This window comes from Choloepus didactylus, chromosome 2 (genome assembly GCF_015220235.1).
Source record: "Choloepus didactylus isolate mChoDid1 chromosome 2, mChoDid1.pri, whole genome shotgun sequence".
Taxonomy (NCBI): Eukaryota; Metazoa; Chordata; class Mammalia; order Pilosa; family Megalonychidae; genus Choloepus; species Choloepus didactylus.
The window spans coordinates 20968782-20992093 of NC_051308.1; the positions used below are offsets into that span (position 1 = coordinate 20968782).

Below are 23312 nucleotides of genomic sequence, written 5' to 3' on the forward strand. Positions count from 1 at the left end.
TTGTGTAACGGCAGCATTAGCAAACCAGAACAGTCCTCTTGAGGGACTGGGAGAAAATGTGGACAGATTAAACTTTCCTACCTGGGGAATTCCTGCTATTCTCTTGAGCAATAGGGACGCCCAATTTAATAAGCCAAGCCCTCGATCTAGAGGCTTGCCCTTATGAAACTTATCTCTCCAATGGCAAAGCTAAGCCTACTTATAACTATGCCTAAAGAGTCATCCCCAGAGAATCTCTTTTGTTGCTCAGATGTGGCCTATATCTCTAACCCAACTCTGCAAATTAACTCACTACCCTCCCCCCTAAGTGGGACATGACTCCCAAGGGTTTAAGTCTCCTTGGCAACATGGGACAGAACTTCCAGGGATGAGCCTGGCCCCAGCATTGTGGGACTGAGAATGCCTTCCTGACCAAAAGAGAGAAAAGAAATGAAACAAAATAGTTTCAGTGGCCAGGAGATTTCAAACAGAGTCAAAAAGTCATTCTGGAGGTTATTCCTATGAATAGTGTATCAGAATAGCTAGAAGGAAATCCCTGAAACTGCTGAACTGTAATGCAGTAGCCTTGATTCTTGGTGATGACTGTATAACTATATAGCTTTTATCATGGGACCATGTTATTGTGAAAACCTGGCGACTGACACTCCCTGGATCTAGTGTATGAGCGGATGAGTAACTAAATAACCACAAAAATACATATAAATAATGGGGGGAGGGATAAGAGGTATGGGATGTTTTGTGTGCTGTTTTAAATTTTTTTTGTTGTTTTTATTTTTATTTTGCAGTAATGAAAACTGAATATGATGATGAATGCACTGATGATGATACTGAGAGCCACTGATAGTATACTTTGGATGGATTATATGGTGTGTGAATATATCTCAATAAAACTGCATTCATAAGAAAGCATGCTATAAAATCTGATCTTATTAAATGCATGCTTGCATATAATGTGCAGAGAGAAATATACATACATTAAACTGTTATCAAAGGTTCCCCCAGGAGATGTCACTATTACTTTAAATGGGTGACATTGATGGCTCTTTTTGTTTGTCCAAATTTCCTAATTTTTAAAAATAGTAAGTATGCACAGCTTATAATAAAAAGTTATTTAAAAAAAAAATCTATGGAACTGTGCTACACCGACAGTGAACCCTATTATGTCTTTTGCTAAGTTGGGGAAGTTTTCAGTCATTATTTCTTTGACTATTCCTTCTGCCCCTTTCTTCCTTCTCCTTCTCAATCTCCCATAACATGTATATTGGTACATTTGATGGTGTCCCACAGGTCTCTTAGGCTATTTTCTCTTTTTATATTTCTTTTTTCTTTCTCCTCCTCAGCCTGACTCATTTTAATTTTCTTTCTTTGAGTTTGCTGATTCTTTCTTCTGCCACCTCCAATCTGCTGTTGATATCCTCCTGGGAATTTTTCATTTAAGTTACCGTGGTCTTCAGTGCAATAATTTTGTTTAATTCCTTTTTAAAGTTCTCTTTACTGAGATTCTCATATTGTTCATTCAAGGTTTTCCTGTTATTCTTTAGTTCTTCCTCTGTATTTTCCTTCATTTTTTTAAAGTCATTGTCCAGTATGTCCACAGTCTGGTCTTCTTCGTTGATGTTTTCTGGATTTTCATCCTCTTCCTTTGGATGGGCATCATTTTCTGTTTCTTGCTCTTGTAATCTTTTGTTGTACAGTGTACATTTTAATATTTTAGAATGTCATCTCTGCAATTTATTCCCTGAAATGCCTGTTTCTTAAGTTTGTAACCAGCTGGTCATATGACAGATATTTTCTTGAGTGTCAAGAGCCAACAATAAAAAACAGGCAAACGTAAGCAAAAATCACCTGTCATCATCATTGCATATTGGCTTTTCGTTGGCTGGTGCTCTTTGTCAGAATTAGCCCTCCAATCAGAAAGGTTACCCTAAGGCAAATGCAAAGTACAGGGTCCTCCCTGTCCCTTCTGGGCCTGTGTTTTGTCCTGGGTTTGTGCTTAAGTCTTACGAGGTCCCTGTTTACAGGAGTTTGAATGCCCCTCTACTTCCCAGGAAACAGACCTTCTCCCTGTCCTGGGTATCCCACTGCTGGACTTAAAGCAGGTAAGCCTTTGCCCCAGGTTTTCTGCCCACAACTGTTTCTTATACTGCTTTATTTTCTCAAGCTGCTTTTGCCTGGAGGGCAAATTCTGGGATGGGGAGGGCACACTGAAGAGGAGTTTCCCAAGTCAGTCTTTCCCTGCCAGAACAAGGCCAGGGACTCTCAAAGGGAGTGCCAGCCGGCTCCAAACTGCCCTGGGTAGGTGATGAGATAGGGCCAAGAAAGGGTGCCAGGAGCTTCCACAGCTCCCTAAAGCTGCACTTTCTCGACTTGGCCTCTGCCCAGCAAATGCAGCCCTTCAACTATCCTCTGCAGCTCTGAGGGAGCATACCATCTGTAAGTCTCCTCTGCTACCTCTGTTTAGGGCAGGGTAGAACAATGATCACCTCAGAGCTGGAACCCCAGCAATCTGAAGTTTCTAGTATCACATTCATGGTGCCTTATTTCTTTGTGTGTTTTGTGATTTTTTTTAATGGTTACCTGTTTGTTCTTCTTGGCCCAGGCTGAAAATAAATTCCTCCAAAGGGGATGTTTATATGCTTTTACCAGTAGCTTGAGGGGCATACAAATCCGGAACTATAGTTTTTTCCATCATGGGTAGCATGAATTTCACTTGCAAACCTGTGTAAGGGATGGCTCATGGTTACAAATTCCCAAGGGAGAGTTTTTCCCCCTTCCATCCAGTAAGTTTCTTTACTTTCCCCTTGCTTATAGTGGGATTCATTTCTCATTTACCCTTACACTGAGGATGTAGCCCTTTGGAGTCCCATCTTTATGGTGGGGTCTCCTATTAATTTCCTCAGCTTGGGCACACCTATGCTTTATTTCTTCTCCACTTCACCCCATGCAGCTGTTACAGCAAAAGCTCAAAGCCTCCAGAGTTTGGGAGACGTCCTCAGGGTAATGGACTGATATGGCATTGTTTGAGTCCCAAGTGTCTGGCTTTCCATTTGTTTGGGAGCTCTGTATATTTCTGGATTTCATGACACCTCAGAAAAGCATTTAAAAGGATTTAAAAGTGTATCCAACTGAAATTATTTCTTTAAAGAAAGATTAACTTGTTATATCACATGCACTCACTATACCTTTAGTTCGTAGTGTTTTGTCATACACCAAAGCATTCATTTATAGGAAAATGGGGCATGAGATATACGGAAGTATAACATTTCATGTGCTCAAAAATAATTTTCTCCTTTTATAGCAAGAAGATATATTTAAAATATCTCCTCAAATGACTTTGATTTCTTGGGAAAAGGGGTATTTTTCAAAACATCAAATTCTTTCCTTTATACTTTACTGCTTTCCTACCAATTTAGTATATGGAAGAGAAGTCAACTTCTGATTTTCCTGCTTTCCCTCTGCTTTATGTTTTTATTCTAGAGAAGCAAAGTATACTGGGATATACTGTTGTAGACTAGAAATGGGTCTGCACTAGGGCTCTAGTTTAATCCTGTTCACTTACTTAACAAGTGTGATATTAGTCATTTGAAGCTCTTTGAACTGCAGTTACCTCAATGGCCCCACTTCTGAGAGATGTATCAAATAAAATGAGATAATGTATATTTAAGCATGTTAGAGATTAAAGAACTGTCCAAAATGTGATCAAACACTATGTTAGAAAGTACCACAGGAAACAAAAAACAAAATTATTCACTTTTGAGGATGGCACAATGCTACTTTCAAAATACAGAAATCTTTAACTGTTGAACTATATATTCATTCAAATATAATAAAATTAAAAGTACCCGTGCACTTATGAAACATTACTATACATAAATAGGGGTAAGTGAAGAAATCTAAAATGAAGCTTCTAGATTGGTGACAAAGTAGTACATAATTAAGACACACTATACAAAAAGAGAAAATCAATCTCTAAATATAACTTCTACTCAAAACAAACACCTAACTTGTACCTAAAAAGCTAGAAAATAATTTTGCCAAAGAAAATACGGAAAATATACTTTTCATAAGACTGGTAGGTATGCCCAGATTTCCACTATTTCAGTGTTTCTCCAAGTGTGATCCAAAAGGTAATCTGAAGAATCACTGCATTAGTTTTCGGCAAGGCTTGTTTAAAATGCAAATTCTAGGGTCACATTCCAGATCCAAAGAATCAGAAAGTTTGGAGGTGGAGCAGAGAATCTGCATTTTTATCATGCTCCCTAATAGCATAACCTAGTTTGTCCTATTTTTTTTTCATCATTTATTTAAAAAGTACTCAAACATGGACACAAATTGAATGTTCAAGCAGTCTGAGATTTAGTGCAGAATACCATAAACCATGGCATAAGTATTTGAATAAAGTCAGAAAAACATGTTTACATGGTTATACTCATAGTTACCTTAGATTTTTTCATAGCAATGAGCATTAATTGCTTCAAATGACATCGCCCCTCATTATCGGGCCACCTGAGCCTTTTTTTTTCTCTCTTAGCAGTTTTGCCACTTTGCAGCAGGTGCAGACAAGACACAGCAGCACCTGGCAGTCTATTCAAATCCTACTAAACAAAAAGGAAACATCTTCATAAGCAGCAGGTTGGAAAGGCAAAAGGCTCTGGTGAACTAACCTTCAGATTTCCAGCATACCGAGAACAACTTCTGAATAAACGTTTCACATCGACAAACCCTATACTCTAATTTACTCTACAGCCATCCCTTCAATACTGAAAGAGACAGAACCACCACCCACGAGCCAGGTCAGAACTACAGACCAGTTGTCTAGTGCTTGGATTTACCTGGGTTTAACGGAGTACGAGTAAAAATAAAGCAGTCCTGAGCAAATGAATATGCTTGAGCAAAGGTAAAAACAAACAACAACAAGAAAACAACAACAACAACAAAAAGGGGGAATCTCTAGTCCAAAAGTTCTGAGAAGTTTTTTTACCTTACCCCACCCCAAAACCCCCGATTTTCGCAGGGCCGCGGGGGTTCTGTCACACTACTCTCAGTTCTCCTCCCTCCTTAACTCTTCAAGGGAACGGCTTCACCATTTCTATGCGTGCGCTTCGCAAAAGACAGCCAATGTTTTCATTCCCGTCCCATCTCCCGCCACACTTTTAGCCGCCAAAAAATCAGGAAAGAAAAAAGAAAACACCTCAGGGGACCGTCACCATCTTCCTCTTTTTTACTGCCATTACCCCATGAGTGTCGCCATCCTTGTACACCGCAAGCTCTTGGCAGACGTTTCCTGGACTTGACTATTATGTCTTTCCTCCCCTTGTCTTTTCCGTTCACAAGAAATTAAACTCAGGGTCCGGCCCCGGCCCTCTGCGCGCCGCAGCCGTGGAGGGTTCGCAGCTGCCGCGGGCGGTCGGCTGGAGGTCCCCAACACGCCATCCCTGTGCTTACCTGGGCCTCGACGAGGCTCGCGGCGAAGCTCAGGGCGAACAGCAGATGCACTCCGACCGCCACCGCCCCCTGCCCAGAGCCGGCCGGGCTGACCCCCCCGGCTCATGCTGAGCTCTTCCCCCGCCGCGGCTAAGCGGGCCCCTCGGGGCGGGGGAACGGCGGGCGGCCCGAGTGACGACCGAAGGGGATGGTTCCCGGAGGCTGAATGACTCCAGGGTCAAGAGCTCTGGACGCCCGTCGGGTGGCGGAGGACGCTCTCCCGGCGCCCAGCAGCTGTAATTGAAGGTTGGATCACTGAGCGCCCCCACTTCATCCCCTAGGCGGCCCCGCCCCCGGTTTCTTCTGCTTCGTCGGCCACGCCCCCGTTGGAGCGCAGGGGCTTATGGGAGATGTGGTCTCGAGCGGCTCGCGAGGGCACATCGGGCCGGAAGGCGGGGCCGGCGGCGGAGCGAACCCGGGAACTACCACCGCCGAGGCCGCTCCGCCTCTGCCGGAGCCTCGGGCTCCACGGCGGCCAATGAGCCGGGACCACGCGGACCTCCAAAACAAGAGGAGGTGCGGGTTACTAGGGCAGAGCTGGGAATGGGCTTGTCTTTGCGCGCCTTCACCGGCTGAGACTCGGCCGTTTGCTCCTGAAATAGTCCGAGGAAACGCGGCTGGAGCGCCTTCCTGCGTGGATTCCTACTGTAATCAACCGCGTCGTTTAGTGATAACTGCTCTGCCGCGAGGCTCCAGGATTCGCCTAGCAGGGCAAGATAGGCGCGAACGGTGTCTAGGATAAGCCACTTGCGACTTCTAGGTAGCTTTGGCTCCTCTTTCACTGTATACGTCCCAGAGGTGGTTTTCATCCCCAGCTCCCTACCAACCCCACTGCTATATAGAAACATGCGAACATATTGTATGTTAAAGACTTAGGACAAACCTAAGAGTTTGTAATAAAATATGGAATGAGAATAAAGGCACAGGTTTTAGTGACACAGACTGGATTCAGATTCCAACTCTAAAACATAGTAGTTAGTTTTGTTGTTACTTAACGTCTGTGAGCCTGTTTGTACTTCTTTAAATTGAACACAATACCCACTTCAAATATTGTTTCTAGGACTACATAAAATAATATGCAAAAAGGGCTTAGTATAGTGCCTAGCACATTGAAAGTGCTCAATAAATGATAGCTGCTATTAATTTAATTAATAATACCTCTGATTTCTACAAAGCTAGCAGTACATCATATATTTATGTAGCATGTATTAGTTTCCTATTGCTGCTGTAACAAATTACCAGAAATTTGAGTGGCTCAAAACAACACAAATTTATCTTACAGTTCTAGAAGTCAGAAGTCCAAAATTGGTCAGCAGGGCAGTGTTCCTTCTGGAGGCTCTAGAGGAGAATCTGTTTCCTTCCTTTTTCCAGTTTCTAGAAGTCTTGCACTCCTTGACTCATGGCTCCACTTCACATTGTTGCATCTCCTTCATTCTGCTTCCATTGTCACTTTGCCTTTTCTTTCTGACCCTAACTTTACTACCTCTGTCTTTGTGAGTACATTGGGGCCATTTAGATAATCTAGGATAATCTCCCAATCTCAGAATCCTCCATTTAATCACACCTGCGTAATTCCTTTTGCCATATATAGTAACATATTCATAGGTTCTAGGGATTAGGATGTACACATCTTTGGAGGGCCATTAATCAGCCTAACCCATAATGCTTTATACCTTTCAGATTACTTTCACATTTATCAGTTCTCAGGAACTGCTACCTAGTTTGAAAGGCTGGTACAAAATGAAAATGCAAGGGCCCTGAAAATGCAAAGGCCCTGGTTCCAAAACTATTAAGAATTTTGAAACTGTGAGAGCAAAGCATTAAACCAAGTGCAGGATCCTTCCAAGACAGGGCTTTTTGTAACTACACAGGTTGTACAACCATGAAGCCAGCCATCTCAGTTACTTCCTCTTCAGCAGCTTTCTCTTCTGCCTTCAAACGTATCCAGATATTCCCTACCTTAAAAACAAAAAAGATTGTTTGCTTGATCCTTCCAGCTGCTTTTCCATCTCTCTCCTTTTCTCTGCCAAACTGCTACTTAACCACCCATATCCCTCCTTTCTTCATATAAATGTGCTTTTGTCTCCCTCCTTCTACTAAGCATTTCTTTTATCAAATCCAGTGAATTTTTCTCAAGCTTCCTTGTCTGTGCTGCATTTGATGTTGCTGACAACTCATACTTCCTGGGATTTTGTTATACAAAACTTTTTTAAAACAGTGGGTTATAAATTTTCTAATTAAACCCTGGCTCCTTTTAACAGCTCTCTAGTGCCTGTGATACCAAGTCCAGAATCCATGGCTTGTAGCTCAGAGCTCTTCACAGTTTGTCACTGAAAAACAATTTAAGTGGTCAATTGATGCAGGACAAGTGTGGGCATGGAACTATAACGCAGGTGTCAAATAGCTTTTGTCCTCTTGGTTACCTAACCTAGAAAGTAACAGCAACAATTGCAATCCCCTGTCTGTTGGTTTTCAGATCAGAAGCCTGACACACAACTTCCGGGGAAGAATGGGTGAGTGGAATTGGAAATACCAGATGTTTGTCGAGAGAAACGTTGTACCAAAATTCATTCACAGTGATGGCTATAGCGATTTTTTTTTCCTGTTAGTTGTTAAGAGGGAATAACAATTCCCTGGTGAACAGGCTTGCCCTCCTCTTTATTCTCTCACCCTAGCCTCTTTGTTTACTTTTCCTTTCCTTAAAATCAAATGTACTGAAACCAGCATTTTGAGAGGCATCAGTGATGCCACCCATCCTTCCTACAGAATTCCACAGTTGTAATCATCCCTAACACTATGGTTGGAAGTTGAAGCAGAGGAAGGAAAATGCATACATTAATCCCCTTGGGTTTGCCAAGCCACAAAAATTAGCTCTATATAAATTGTTTTAATGAAAATGAAAACAAAATACATGGAATAGCTCACAGTACTAGGGAAGATTTTACCACTCAGGCCTCTGGAAAGGATAATCCGTCAGTACACCACCAGGGAAGCTAAGGAGTAGGAACTGATGGACAGTCTTTTCCAAGGTACTGCCGTTGACACAATTCCAGTTGCTTTCAGTCCCTTGTCCCTATTAACAAAATGAAAATTCCTTCCCGAGTTTAGCTTGAGCGAAGGAGGCAAGCATGTTGACTGACAGCTCCACAAGACTACATGGAAGGAGCAAGAGGTAGTTGCACAAATGAACAGCAAATGCTATTACCAGTAGAAGGAGGAAGGAATGCTGGTCAGACAAAACCAACAGCTGTCCCCTTCAGGAAGTCATGTTTTTCTAGAGTATTCCATTAGCACTTACTTTCTTTACCTCAGCTTCAATTCATATATTTATTAAAATATCACAGATGTCCTGGGTATGGTATACCAAAAAAAGCACACAACAGTATGCTGGGCAACTAGAAATAACAGCAATATACCTACTGTAGTTTACGTAATTTATGATTTACAAACACCACCTGGATTTGATGAACCTAATTAACTGGAACTGAAGTGCAGAAAAACTGACCACATTTTTTTAATGGAAGAATTTATGGGCCTCCCAGATCTATTAATCTTAGAAGGGTCCCGCAGCTATGAAGTCAATCAGTACAACTCTAGCATTACAAATGATCGTAATTTAATGATTTGTTTGGGACACATTATAAGAGAGGGTTTATCTAGAGAAACACTCTTGATACAGCTGGTGATTCTAGGACCAGCCATGACTACATTTCCAGTGATTCTAAACCGAGCCAAACGCATCAATTGTGGATGGCCTCGGTGTGATTCACCTTTTTAAAGAGGATAGTGTCAAAATATACTTAAATCAAGATTAGTTAATCTTAGTCAAATTTGAAATGTAGTCTCACTGACACCATTCACATAAACAAATTGATATAGCAGATTTGCTCTGTTTTGCTCTCAAACACAAATAATGCACTCCATGCTTCTTACCACCTTTGTTTCCCCTCCCTTGATTTCCATTCCATGTTCACCCCTTCTCTGAGAGGATGACTGGCTTATCTCATCCCTATAGTCTAGAGTCAGTTCTGCATTGCTATGGCAGTTCTTACCCCCCTCATTCATTTAGCACTAGCAATCTCTTGCTCTGTAATAGGAGTTATCTTTACATGCATAAATGGGTACTGTATTATAGCCCATTTAGAGTGTAAAGTTTTAGAGAACCTTATGTTTTTGTACTAAATTCTCTTTAATGGCTATCTCAGTTCTTAAGACTAGTAGTCAGTAACTGACTAGTCAATAATGGTTATAATTTCAATTTACCTTAGAAGATAGAGATCTCATTTCCAATCCTGGAAGTGGTGCCCCTGAACATTTCCCTTGGAGGATGGAAAGTAGCTTTTCTGAAACATTCCTGGAAAAGGCAGTAAGATGAAACTGGTAGTCTTTCATCAAAGTGAGAGATTACAGTCCCTTAAACAGAAGTATACTGGGGGACTTGCAAAAAGACTGGAGCATCAGACCTGTCAGACTGGTTGAGGCCAATTACCAGAAATCCATTATTTCAAGAGTTTTTTTAAACACTATTTGAAATAGCTATGGTTAATGGTTTTTTTGAAGCAAAGGCTTGAGAATTAACTTGAACAGATTACTGTAATGCTTAAGAGACTTTGTGAACTAACAAAATTGTACTAAGCATTTACATTTCCAAGATATCATCAAATGTATTGTTTTTCTTTGATGAATTTATGGGTTGGTTAGTTTCCAACGTCTAATGAAGATAGAAATCACTGACAAGTGATTCTAAATAAAAGCCAAGGTAATGGGGTGGAAATTTAATAACACCAGTAATTTTTACTCCTGATAGCAAGCTGAACTGTGATTAATGAACCTACTGAGTAATGGCAATCTGTTGTGTTTAAACAACTGTGTTTGTAGATAGTGCTGGTGTGTTAACAATGGGCCGCAGTAATTTTTTAAGCTGAATTTCTACGTGTAATTTAGTTATAAATGGAATTTTTATTTGGTAATAGGATTTATGAATTTTACTGAGGGGATTTCTTCCCCTTTTCTTTTGACAAGTGATAGGGATTAAAAGTAATCAAAATGAAAGAACTTGCCTGCTCTGTGGCTTATTAATTGTTCCACCTAAAGTATTCGTTGCTTTTCTTTAATATTTACTCAGCTGTGACACCCTTAAGTGTTTTTGCTAAACAGCATTAATGCTGATAAACTTGAATAGGTTAGAATTATTTTCATTTCTAAAGGAGTTTACACAGTGATATATGCAGTTTGGAAAAAATCCTCTTTTATATAACAACCATATATGATATGATTAGGGGGAAAAGTCTTAAATCCAAATAACTGGGAAAACTAGAATCATAATTCTGCCAATTTACTCTACCCACAAATTTCAAAAAGACTTCACATGGTCACAGAGTTCTATGTAACTACCCACACATTAGGACTATTTTACTTGTACCCACTCTCCACTCCACATGGGGTCCAGGACTAATCACTGTGAGGGCTCACACCTCGAATGTTTTTACAGTGTGAAAATGAGCACCAGGGTAGTGGCCAGGGAAGAATTCTCATTGTTTGTGAGTGTCCATCATCATCCAGAGAAACAGGATGAGCCATTCATAGTAAACTACATTACTGGAAATCATCTATTTCCCTAACAATGAAATATGCCATTTATGCCACTGCTTTGTCCCATAATCTCAGGATTCACTTTCTATTCTGTTATCCAGTGTATGGACAGATGAATAGAAAAATGAAAACAAAAAGTAAATGAGTAATAGGGAGGAATGGGGGGAATGGGATGTTTTGGGTGTTCTTTTTTACTGTAACTTCTTATTCTTTTTGATGTGGTAATAAAATGCTCAAAAATTGATTGTGGTGATGAATGCACAACTATATAATGGTACCATGAACAACTGATTGTACACCATGGATGACCATATGGTATGTGAATATACCTCAATAAAACTGAATTTAAAATAAAATAAAATAAAATATTCACAAATAAACAGAAACTGAAAGAGTTCGCCAATAAAAGATCTGCCCTACAAGAATTACTAAAGGGAGTTCTGCAGACTTAAAGGAAAGGACAAGAGAGAGTGGCTCAGAGTAGTGTGAAGAAATGAAGATTGTCAGAAAGGGTAACTAAAAGGGAAAAGGCAAAAGCCAATAGTAACTGTATCCTCAATATAAAACTCTAATTCCCATAAGAGTCAGAACACAATTGAACAAGAAAAGGCATATTTCCTGATAATGGACATGCAAAATATAAAGTGGTAAAGTGGGACAAAAATGACATAAAGAGGGGAAACAGAGGGCTATGGAAGCAAAGAACATGTATGCTATTGAAGCTAAACTGGTATCTTTTTAAATTAGTAGCTTATAGAGGTAGGTAGTGTAATATAAACCCCGAGGTATTTTAAAAATATGAGAAACAGAAATGAGAAAGTATTTTTTAAATATACAAAAACAGAAATGAGAAAGAGATCAGTCAGATACATCACAAAAGATCAACTGTATAGAAAAGGAGGTTGCGATAAGGAAAAGAGAAAAAAAAGAAGAAGAAATGATGTATAGAAAGGACAAAATGGCTGAACTAAGTACTACCTTTACAGTAATAACATTGAAAGTTAATGGGTTAAACTCCCCAATCAAAAGACACAGATTGGCAGATTGGATTAAAAAAAGCATGATCAAACTGAAAATAGGCTGAAAGTGAAAGGTTAGGAAAAGATATTCCATGCAAACAGTAACCAAAAAAGAGCTAGGGTAGCTATATCAACATCAGACAAAATAGACTTTAAGACAAAAGCTGTTACAAAAGACAGAGAAGAAAACTATGTATTAATAAAAGGGGCAATCTATCAAGAAGAAATAACAATCATAAAGATTTATGCACCTACCCAAAGGATCATAAGAGGATACTAAGAACAACTATATGCTAACAAATTAGACAACTAAGATGAAGTGGAGAAATTTCTAGAAAAACACAAATAACCTACACTGACTTTAGAAGAAACAGAAGACTTCAACACACCAATTCCAAGTAACAGATTAAATCAGTCATCAAAAACCTCCCAATGAAGAAAAACCCAGGATCAGATGGCTTCATAGGTGAATTCTACTAATCATTCCAAGAAACGTGAGTACCAATCCTGCTCAAACTCTCCCAATAATTGAAGAGGAGGGAACAATACCTAACTCATTCTATGAGGCCAACATCACCCAAATACCAAACCCAGATAAAGATACTACAATAATAGATAAAGACCAATTTCTCTTATTAATATAGATGCAGAAATCCTCAACAAAATATTTGCAAATTGAATCCAACAGCATACTGAAAGAATTATACACCACGATGAAGTGGGTTTTATCCCAAATATTCAAGGGTGGTTCAGCACAAGAGAATCATTTAATGTAATACACCATATTAACAAAGCAAAGGGGAAAAACCCATCATCTCCACTGATGCAGAAAAAGACATTTGACAAAATCCAGCATACTCTCATGATAACATTTAGAAAACTAGGATTAAAAGGAAACTTCCTCAAATTGATAAAGGGCATATATGAAAAACCCACAGTTAACATCATACTCAGTGGTGGAAGACTGAAAACTTTCCCTCTAAGATCCGGAACAAGACAAGGATGCCCATTATCACAACTGCTATTCAACTTTGTACTGAAGTTCTAGCCAGAGCAGTTAGGCAAGAAAAACAAATAAAAGGCATGCAAATAGGAAAAGAAGAAGTAAAATTTTCACTGTTTGCAGATGGCATGATCCTATATATAGAAAGTCACAAAAAAAATCTATAAGAAACCCACTAGGACTAATAAATTCAGAAGTGGTGGGGTACAAGATCAACACACAAAAATCAGTAGTGTTTCTATACACTAGTAATGAGCAATCTGAAGCAGAAATCAAGAAAAAAAATTCCATTTATATTAGCAACTAAAAGAATCAAATATCTAGGAATAAATTTAACCCAGGGTATAAAGGACTTTTATAAGGAAAAGTACAAACGTTGCTAAAAGAAATCCATGAAGACCTAAATAAATGGAAGGAAATTCCTTGCTCATGTATTGGAAGGCTAAATATCATTAAGATGTCAATTCTACCCAAAATAATTTACAGATTCAATGCAATCCCAAGCCAAAATTCCAACAACCTTCTTTCCAGAATGGAAAAGCCAACTAACAATTTATTTGTAAGGTTAAGGAGCCCCGAATAGCCAAAAACATCCTGCAAAGAAGAACGAAGTTGGAGGAGTCACACTTCCTGACTTTAACACAGATTATAAAGCTACGGTGGTCAAAATAGCATGGTATTGACACAAGATTAGATATATTGATCAATGGAATCAAACGGAGAATTCAGAAATAGACCCTTACATCTATGGCCAACTGATTTTTTACAAGATTGCCATGTTCACTCTATTGGGAAAGAATAGTACCTTTAAAAAATGGTGCTCGGAGAACTGGATATCCATATGCAAAAGAATGAAAGTGGACACCTTTCTCACATCATATACAAAAATTAACCCAAAATAGATTAAAGAACTAAATATAAGAACCAGGACTATAAAACTAGAAGAAAATGTAAGGGAGCATCGTGAGGATCTTATCTTAGGCAATGGTTGCTTAGACTTTACACCTAAAGTGCAAGCAGAAAAAGAAAAAATATAATAAATGGGACTTCCTGAACATTAAAAACTTTTGTGCATCAAAAAACTTTGTCATGCAATTGAAAAGACAACCTACTGAATAGGAGAAAATATTTGGAAACCGTATGTCCAATAAGGGTGTAATTTTGTATAGAACATATAGAGAAATCCTGGAATTCAACAATAAAAGCACAAACAACCTAATTTTAAAATGAGAAAAAGATTTGAATAGAGATTTCTCCAAATAATACAATGGAATATTATTCAGCTGTAAAAAGGAATGAAGTCCTGATGCATGCGACAACATGGATGAACCTCGAGGACATTATGTTGAGTGAAATAAGCCAGACACAAAAGGATAGATATTGTATGATCTCACCGACATGAACTAATTATAATAAGTAAACTCACTGAGTCAGTATCTAGAATATAGGTAACAAGGGGATAGTATGGGGTTAGAGAATGGAGAGTTAATGCTTAATTTGTACAAAATTTCTATTTAGATTGATTGTAAAAGTTTGGAAAGGGATGTTGGTGATGGTAGCACATTATTATGAGTGTAATTAACAGCACTGAATTATATATGTTGCTAAAAGGGGAAACTTTATGTTGTATATGTTACTATAATAAAAATTAAACAATAAAACATATGACTGTATAACACAATGAACCCTATTGTAGACAATGAACTATAATTAATAGTACAAGAATGTTATTTTATGAATTATAACAAATGTACACATTAAAACAAGAAGTTAATAATTGGGTGGTATATAGGAAAAAAATACACCTAATATAAACTATGGACAATAGGTAATAGTACTATTTTAATAATCTTTCATCAATTTTAACTAAGGTAACCACTGTTTAAAAAAAAGTACAATTTTAAAAAGTGCTATCATCAATTGTAACAAATATTCCATACCAATGCAAGGTGGTGGTGGTGGGGTGGTATATGAAATCCTGTAGGTTTTTCTGTAAACCCACAACTTCTCTTAAAAAAAGTTTTTAAAAAATTATATTCAAAAATATCACAAAAACCTTATGTTTATGCCTGAAAACTTTGTGAAATCATTTTTAAAATAAACTTTCTTACCTTGACATTTATGCCACAAATGGAAAAGTCAATATTAGCTGGAATTAATATAGATTAAAAGAAAACCAAACAAAACAAATTCATTAACCAGAAATGGTTTCTCTCCATTTCTGCATTATATGCTGATAAGAAGAAAAAATAGTGTGTCCAGTTATCTTATTAAAAATTAATGACTTTCAAAATTCAATCTTCTGGCCAAAATTATGAGCCAGGAGGGTGGGGTTTTAAATCTTTCAGCTATTCAGTTACCTTGATCTAAATCAGAGACAATAAAAGTGTCTGTTGCACTGGCAGAGCCTACAGAAGAAAATTAAGGCACAGTGACCTTCCTTAGGTAGCTTTGGGATAGCACACTACAGCTCAGACTTCCCACATCATTCTGGAATCTCACCCATGAAGCAGCTAGTGTCTCAGACCAGAATTACCTTTGAATCATTCCACACAAGGTAGTAATGCCACTTGTGTTTCCTCACTTTGTATTTATGTAAACAGCATAGCTCTTATTTATGTTTTCTGATTTATATTTTTTGAGTGGCAATTTAAAAATCTCTTGACTGTCCTTAAACACTTGGTATAACTCGTAATACTTTTCTATGGAAGCCTACTAATGTGTTTCTTGTTTGCTGATTTCTCTGATATAGAGATTATTTCATTTTCAAAAAGCATACAGAAACCAAAACTGATATATCTCCCATCACCACATCTACCCCACCTACCTGCCTCCATGTCCACATTCTCTGCCTTTCCCCTTATTTCCTCTTAGTTTCTCTTATTCCTCTTATACCCTCCCCTTAAGTACTAGCTCTGTTCTTTTTCGTCAACTTAAGGGCATTATGCCAACAATTCTCTCACCTCTCTCCTGCTTGATTGATTTCCCTCTCCACAGACTCATTCCATTACTATATAAAACATTTTGTAATCACTCCTATCTTCTAAGACAACTTTCTTGATCCTATTTCTGCCATGCCTTACTTTTTACAGAATCCTCCTTAAAGTAGTTATATATATTTGCTGTATCAAATTCCACTCCTCCTATTCTTTCATTAACCCACCCAATTGCATTTTTACCCTCACCACTCCAACAAAACTCTTTTATCTAAGGTTACTGTTGACTTCCAAGTTGCTAGATCCAAAGGCCAATACTCAGTTTTCATCTATGTGACCTACCAATGGCATTTAACACAGCTGATCACTCTCTTCTTGAAACACTTTCTTCGTTTGACTTCCAGGCTACAACACCTGTAGTTTTCCTACTACCTCTTAGGTTCTGCCCTTTCAATCTCCTTTGCTGGTTCCTTCTCATCCCATGACCTCTAAATATGGTCTTCTCTTTTGCTATTTACTTTCACTCCCTTGGTGACTACATCCAGCAAATTTAGATGCTATGTATATGTTAGTGACTCCCAGATTTCTGTCTCTAGCATAGACCTCTTCACTCAACTCTAAACTCATCTCCACCTTCCCATTCACTTTGATGTCTAACAAGTATCCCTATCCCAATTTGCTCCTTTTGCCATCTTCCTCATTTCAGTAAATGGTAACTCCCTTCTTCCAGATACTCAAGCCAAAGTCCTTGTGTTTTTTTCTTTTCTCTTTCTCTCTCACCCCAATCTGATCCCATAGCAAATCCTACTGACTGACTCTTTATTCAGAATACATCAAGAGTCTGATCATTTTTCACTATTTCCACTATTACCACCCTGATTTGAGCCTACCACCATCTCTCATATAGTTTACTGCAACAGTCTTCTCACTGGTCTCCCTGGTTTTGTTTGTTTGTTTTGTTTTGTTCTGTTTTTGCTTCTGGTTAGCCTTTTCTCAACAAAACAACCCTAGTGCTCGGGGGAAAACACATCAGATCCCTTCATGCTTCCGTTCATAACCCTTCAGTGGCTTCCTTCTCACCCAGAGTAAAAGCCCAAGTTCTCAGAACGCCTGCAAGGCCCTACGCAATCTCACCCCATCATTTCTCTAACTTCATGGCCATCTGCTTTCTCCTTGGCTCATTCACCTTCAGGCATATTTGCTTCCTTGCTGTCCTTCAAACACACTGATCAAGCCCCCACCCCTGGACCACTGTAACCTGTATTCTCCACCTGACATACTCTTCCTCCAAATATCTACATGGCTAACTCCTTTGCCTTCTACATATATTCACTCAAAATTCACCTTCTCAGTGAGGCCTTCCATATCTAAAATTGTAACCACTTTCTTCCCAACAGTTCCTCTCTCCTTTCTTTGCTTTATTTTCTTCTTAGAACTATTTAAACATGCATTTTACTTATCTTTTTAATTGTTTTTTCAAGTATACTGTAAGCTCCGTGTGGGTGAGGATATTTTTCTCATGTGTACACTGCTATATCCTCATCACATAGAAAAACTAACACCTGACACATAGTAGGCATTCAATGACTACTTTTTGAGTGAAAGAATAACAGTGTCGACTTTGTACCAAGCACCTTCTTATCCATTATGCATAAATGTTTGACAATGCCCAGTTGTAAAAACAACCTTGTGAGTAGTTAGGATTATACTATTGCTTTGACTGAGGATAAGATCAGGATTCCCGTTTAGAAGAGCTGAAACAATGTACCAGAGACAAATAACAAAGCACCCTACGGTTGATTTTTCTGATCCCCAGGTAGCAGGAGAGTGGTGAGTGAAAGTACTCTCCAAGATATTTATACCATTGCTGGTTTGGACTCAAAGAGTAAAAAAATAGTGTCACTACATAATTATAATTAACCTGAAGTTGTATAATTTATTATCTAATAAACAATTAATGATTCCTTACTGCACTTGTCTAGGTTCTCTCAGAATAGGGACTCATTTGGTGGGCATACCAACGCAGAAAGGCAAAAAAGGAACAGTTGCAAAGGTCACATTGACCCATAAAGTATAGTGACTTTTGCCAAAATTATTAAGCTTGCTAATAGCTTTTAGAAAGCCCAGAGTTCATCCAGAAACAAATGTTTCTCGTTTTAATCATCCTTAATAGCCATTGGCAAACAGCAAAACATTTCCTATAGAGACACTTACCTATTCCAATTTTATGTCTTAGGGCAAAAATTAATAGGAATCCACCTGAGCTGGCTTAACCAGAAAGGAGGAATGTGTTTATAAGGATGCAGAAGTGTTTCATAGGCCACAAGAGCAAGGAAGCAGCCGGGCTGAAGGAATCAGCTGGAATTAGGAACTCAAATTCCTCAGGAATATCAATGTTTCTTGCCTTTTCTGGTTCTCTATCAGCTTCATTCTTCTTTCTCACCGTGCTACAACTTTCTCTGCTCATCAGTCCACATAAGCAGAACATGGCAGCCTTTTTCTCTAAAATGTACTTCTCTTTCTGTGGTATTGTGAAACTGTATGTACCCCAGAAAAAGCCATGTTCTTTTAATCCATCCCTGTGGATGCACACCTGTTGTAGGTGGAAACTTTTCATTAGGTTGATACAATTGAGATGTGACCCACCCCATTCAAGGTGGGTCTTAAACCTTTTACTGGAGTCCTTTATAAGAGGATAAAGGACAGAAAAAGCCTGGAGAGACCAGAGAAACACCCCCAAAAAGCTGAGAGAGGACCCACAGAACCTCAGATAGGAAGCCACTGAAGCCAGAAGCTGTAAGCAACAAAACCCAGAGTGAAGGCCATGCAGACGCTGGCCATGTGCCTTTGCATGTGACAGAGATGTTCTGGATGTCAGCAGCCTGTCTTCAGAGTCTAGGAATCACCCAGTTGTTGGCTTGAGTTGGACATTTCCATGGCCTAAGAAGTTAATAAATCCCCACTGTAAAAGCCAACCCATTTCTGGTATATTGCATTTTGGCAGCTTTAGCAAACCAAAACACTTTCCTTCAAGACCATGAGCATACTCCCTTGGTCCCAATTCCAAATTCTCAGAATGTGCTTAAGCCAGGAACCCACCCCAGAATCACCATCTTTGCATAAATATGGTTGCTTCTACTAGAACCATTGGAATGAAGGTTGCCAGAACATTTGGGAGTGGACAGGAGCAGGTTGATCAAGATGACCCAGCAGGTATCTACTATACTCAGGCTTCACAGAAATCCCTAATACAGTGTTATATTCCCAGCGCTACCTGCTCTCCTGCCCCTCAACTCAGTTTCTGATTTCTCAAAGAAGGCAGTAAATATCTTATAGTAAGGTTGGTAGTGAAATTGCAGAATAGGAAGTTAAAGACAAAATCTTATAAGCAATCATAGAGAAAAGGCAGCTTATTTCTGAAGGTATGACAATTAAATTCACCACAGACTTCTCAAAGCAACAATGTAAGCAAGAAGACAGTGGAATAAACCAACTTTGAAGTCTGAGAGGAAATAAGCATTAACCTAGAACTACGGTCAACAAAACTATCTTTCAAAAATGAGGGGATGTAGTTAAAGGGGGAAATTTTAGGTTGTATATATATTCCTAGAATAAAAGTTTAAAAGAAACAAAACAAAAACTATAGTACTATACAGCACAAATAGAGAACCCTAATATAAACTATGGACTATACTTAATAGTACTGTCATAGTAACATTCTTTCATCAGTTGTAATAAAAATACCATACTAATTCAAAAAAAAAAATGAGGGGAAAATAAAAGCATTTTTATATTAACTAAAACCAGACAGTTATTTCTAATAGACACTCACTAAAGGAACGCATTAAGGATATACTTTCAAAAGGAGAAAATGACCCATAAAGCAAAGCCTGTGATGCAAGAAAGAATGATGGGTAAAGAAATCAGTAAATACAAATTAATTAAAACACACACCTTTCTATCTATAACAGCAACAATAATATTCATGTACAATGAGATGTTAAAAAAGACATTAACAGTAAGTTAATTGTGAAAGGGGTGATCAGAATTAAAATGTAAATTCTTTGGGATTTGGATTAAGACAGTGATTAAAATTAGGCTTGCCAAGTTGCTAAGTGTATATGGTGAAATTTCAAGAGTGAAAGTGAAAGAAAAGAAATAGAGTGCATAACTCCCATACAGGTAAATGGGGGAAAATGAGGAACAGAAAAACAAACAAATGACTCTGCTTCCAATAATGACAGACTAGATACATAGGCCAATCCCATCACTGAACAACTGGAAAAGCTGGAGAAAAACAATAAGCCTAAAGTCTTCGGAGAGCCAACAAAGAAGTGAAATATTTCAGAGCCAAGATCTTGGTGGAGTAGAAAACCCAGAGAGGTAACTCTGACATTTGGGGCAGCTTTTCTCCTAGAAATCCCTAGAAACCTGGGAGAGCTAACTGAGAGTTTGAAAAGGAGATTTTTATAGCTTGATTCAGATAATAGAACAAAAATTAGAATCAATGGCCTGTTAAAGAGGAGGAGGCTTGAAACTCCCCAGGCTTTCAGTTAGGCCCCAAAGGAATATAACCTAGAAGAAAAGGTAGCCTGAAGGGAAAATAAACCTGGCAATAACTAAAACCCAGATTTGAATGATCTCAATCCATGAAATTGAAATAAAATGATTCAGGATTGGTAGTACCTCTAGGCTGCTACAAAAGAAAATATAAAATCCCTCTGAGGGAATATAACATCATTCTAGGCCTCAATTTTTTTTCTACAAGTTTCCATATATAATATCTGGCATTCAGTCAAAAAGAAAAACCAAAACAAACAAACAAAAAAACCTGAGTACTTATGACAATGTGATCAAACAGACCCTAAAGAAAAACAGACAATAGAAACAGACCCAATGAGAATAGTGTTTCCAGTAACAGGTTTAAAATAACATTTTATTATGTTCAGAGAAATAAAAGATAAGATTGAGAATTTTGGTAGATAACTGAAAACTCTTTCCTCAAAAAAAAATTTTTAAGTTAAAATAATACAACAACAAAATTAAGATCTCAGTGGACGGTATTAACAAAATATTAGATTCAGCTGAAGAAAGAACGTAGTGAACTGGAAGACAAGTTAGAAGGAAATAGCAAGAGAAACATGACAAGCAAAAGGATAAAAAATGCAGTTCTTCTCCATGCACATATTTTTTAAAAGTAGCTATGTCATAGGCTTTAAAGTAAGTCAAATTTTTAAATCATTGGTATATAGACCATGTTCTATCACCACAATACCATTAAATTAGAAATTATAAAAATTAATAAGAAAAAAGTACATTTATAAACTTAAAATATATATTTCAAATTCTTTGTGGGCAAAGAAGAATAGAATTTTTATATATTTATTGATATAAAATTGTAGTACAATAAACTGAACATATTTAAAGAGTACAATTTGATGAGTATTAACATATGAATACACCTATGAAACTATCATCACAACTGATTTTTTATATTAGAGTTAAGGAAACCATCGAATCTTCAAATCTTATAGTAGTTAGTGGGCAGCAGTTTGGTACATGTCAAAGTAGCAGCTGGATGGATTGCTGTTCATTGTTCATTCAGTTCTTGTTACAGGTCCTAGTGACTATTCTTTCTTTATTACTAAGTTATATAGTGCTATAATAGAGTATGAGCTGAATGAACCTCTTTAAAATGACTTATTTGGGGTCATTTAGTTAAAAGTTCTCTCTCTCAGGAGCTAGACAAAAGTACTTAGGATCCTTGAAGCAAAAGTTTTCTCCACCTGAGAAGAAAAAGGGATGATGGGAAATAGAAAAGAGAAAGACTACACTTTATCATTTCAGCCAATATGATCCTAGAATTGGCTGTACTGAGCTGAGCTTGGCCAGAGAACTTGGGTACTGTAGTACTTGTGGTTGTCCTGAGGGCAGACTTAAAGACAGTCAGAATTTTAGGATGACATGCAAAGATTTATTCAACCAAAATTATGGTAATTTAAAATGGGAATACAGAAGGAAAACTCTGTTAGTTTGAAGCCTTCTATTCTGTCATCATTTACTTTCATTTTCATAAGACCATATCTGAGGTTTAGAAATTTTCTATTTGTCTTTTCTGCCTAACCAATATTTGCTGATATTAAATCTTAATCTACAGAGATCTTGTTATTCTGTATAGATTAGTGTGATGCCATGAAACATCCTAGAGTAATTTGGGCAGAAAATAAAAAAGTATTTGCAAAGCCTCCTTGAGGGACTGGGGAAAAATGTAGAAATATTAACTTCCCCACCTGGGCAATTCCTGATAATCTCGCAAGCACTGGGACTACCAATTTGGGCTTGCCCTCATGAAACTTATTCCTGAAAAGGAGAAGCTAAGCCTATTTATAATGATGCCTAAGAGTCACCACCAGAGAACCTCTTTTATTGCTCATATGTGGCCCCTCTCTCTCAGCCAACTCTGCAAATGAACTCACTACCCTCCCCCCTACATGGGACATGACTCCCGGGGGAGTAAGTCCCCCTGTCAACTCAGGATATGACTCCAAGGGATGACACTGGCCCTGGTATCATGGGATTGAGAATGCCTTCTGAACCAAATGGGAGAAAAGAAATGGAACAAAATCAAGTTTTAGTGGCAAAGAGATTTCAAGTAGAGTTGAGAGGTCATTCTGGAGGTTATTTTTATGCATTATATAGATATGCCTTTTTAATTTCTAGTGTATTGGAATAGTTGGGTGGAAATATCTGAAAATGTTGAACTGTAATCCATTAGACTTGATTCTTGAAAATAATTGTATAACTATATAGTTTTTATCATGTGACTGTGTGATTGTGAAAACCTTGTAATGGACACTCTCTTTATCCAGAGTATGGGCAGATGAGTAATAAAATAAAGACAAAAAATATATAAATAATAGGTGGGTAAAGGGGGTATAGGATATTTTGGGTGTTCTTTTTTATTTTTATTTTTATTTTTATGTTTTTCTTTATTTTGGAGTAATGAAAAATGTTCTAAAATTGATTGTGGTGATGAATGGACAACTATATGATGATACTGTGAGCCACTGACAGTATACTTTGGATGGATTATATGGTGTGTGAGTATATCTCAATAAAATTGCATTAAAAAATCTTAATCTACAAAGAAGTTCTCTATTAAAGATATTAGTTCAATCTTTTAAGTTTTTTCTGCTTTAATGAGAGAGAGAGAGACCTGTGAACATAGATAGGGTCATTATTTGACCCCACGGTGTAACAAAATTCATATTCTAACAA

The 23312-nt window shown here is 37.9% G+C and overlaps 1 long non-coding RNA gene across 1 annotated transcript in view; it reads right to left on the reverse strand.

The window, feature by feature from the left end:
- Nucleotides 1–2693: 2693 nt before the first annotated feature.
- The window catches only part of LOC119522950, a 52079-nt gene continuing 31460 nt past the window's right edge, over nt 2694–23312 (reverse strand). Inside the window, exon 5 of the long non-coding RNA XR_005214570.1 lies at nt 2694–2718. This is a non-coding gene — a long non-coding RNA (uncharacterized LOC119522950). The remainder of the gene's footprint in view (nt 2719–23312) is intronic.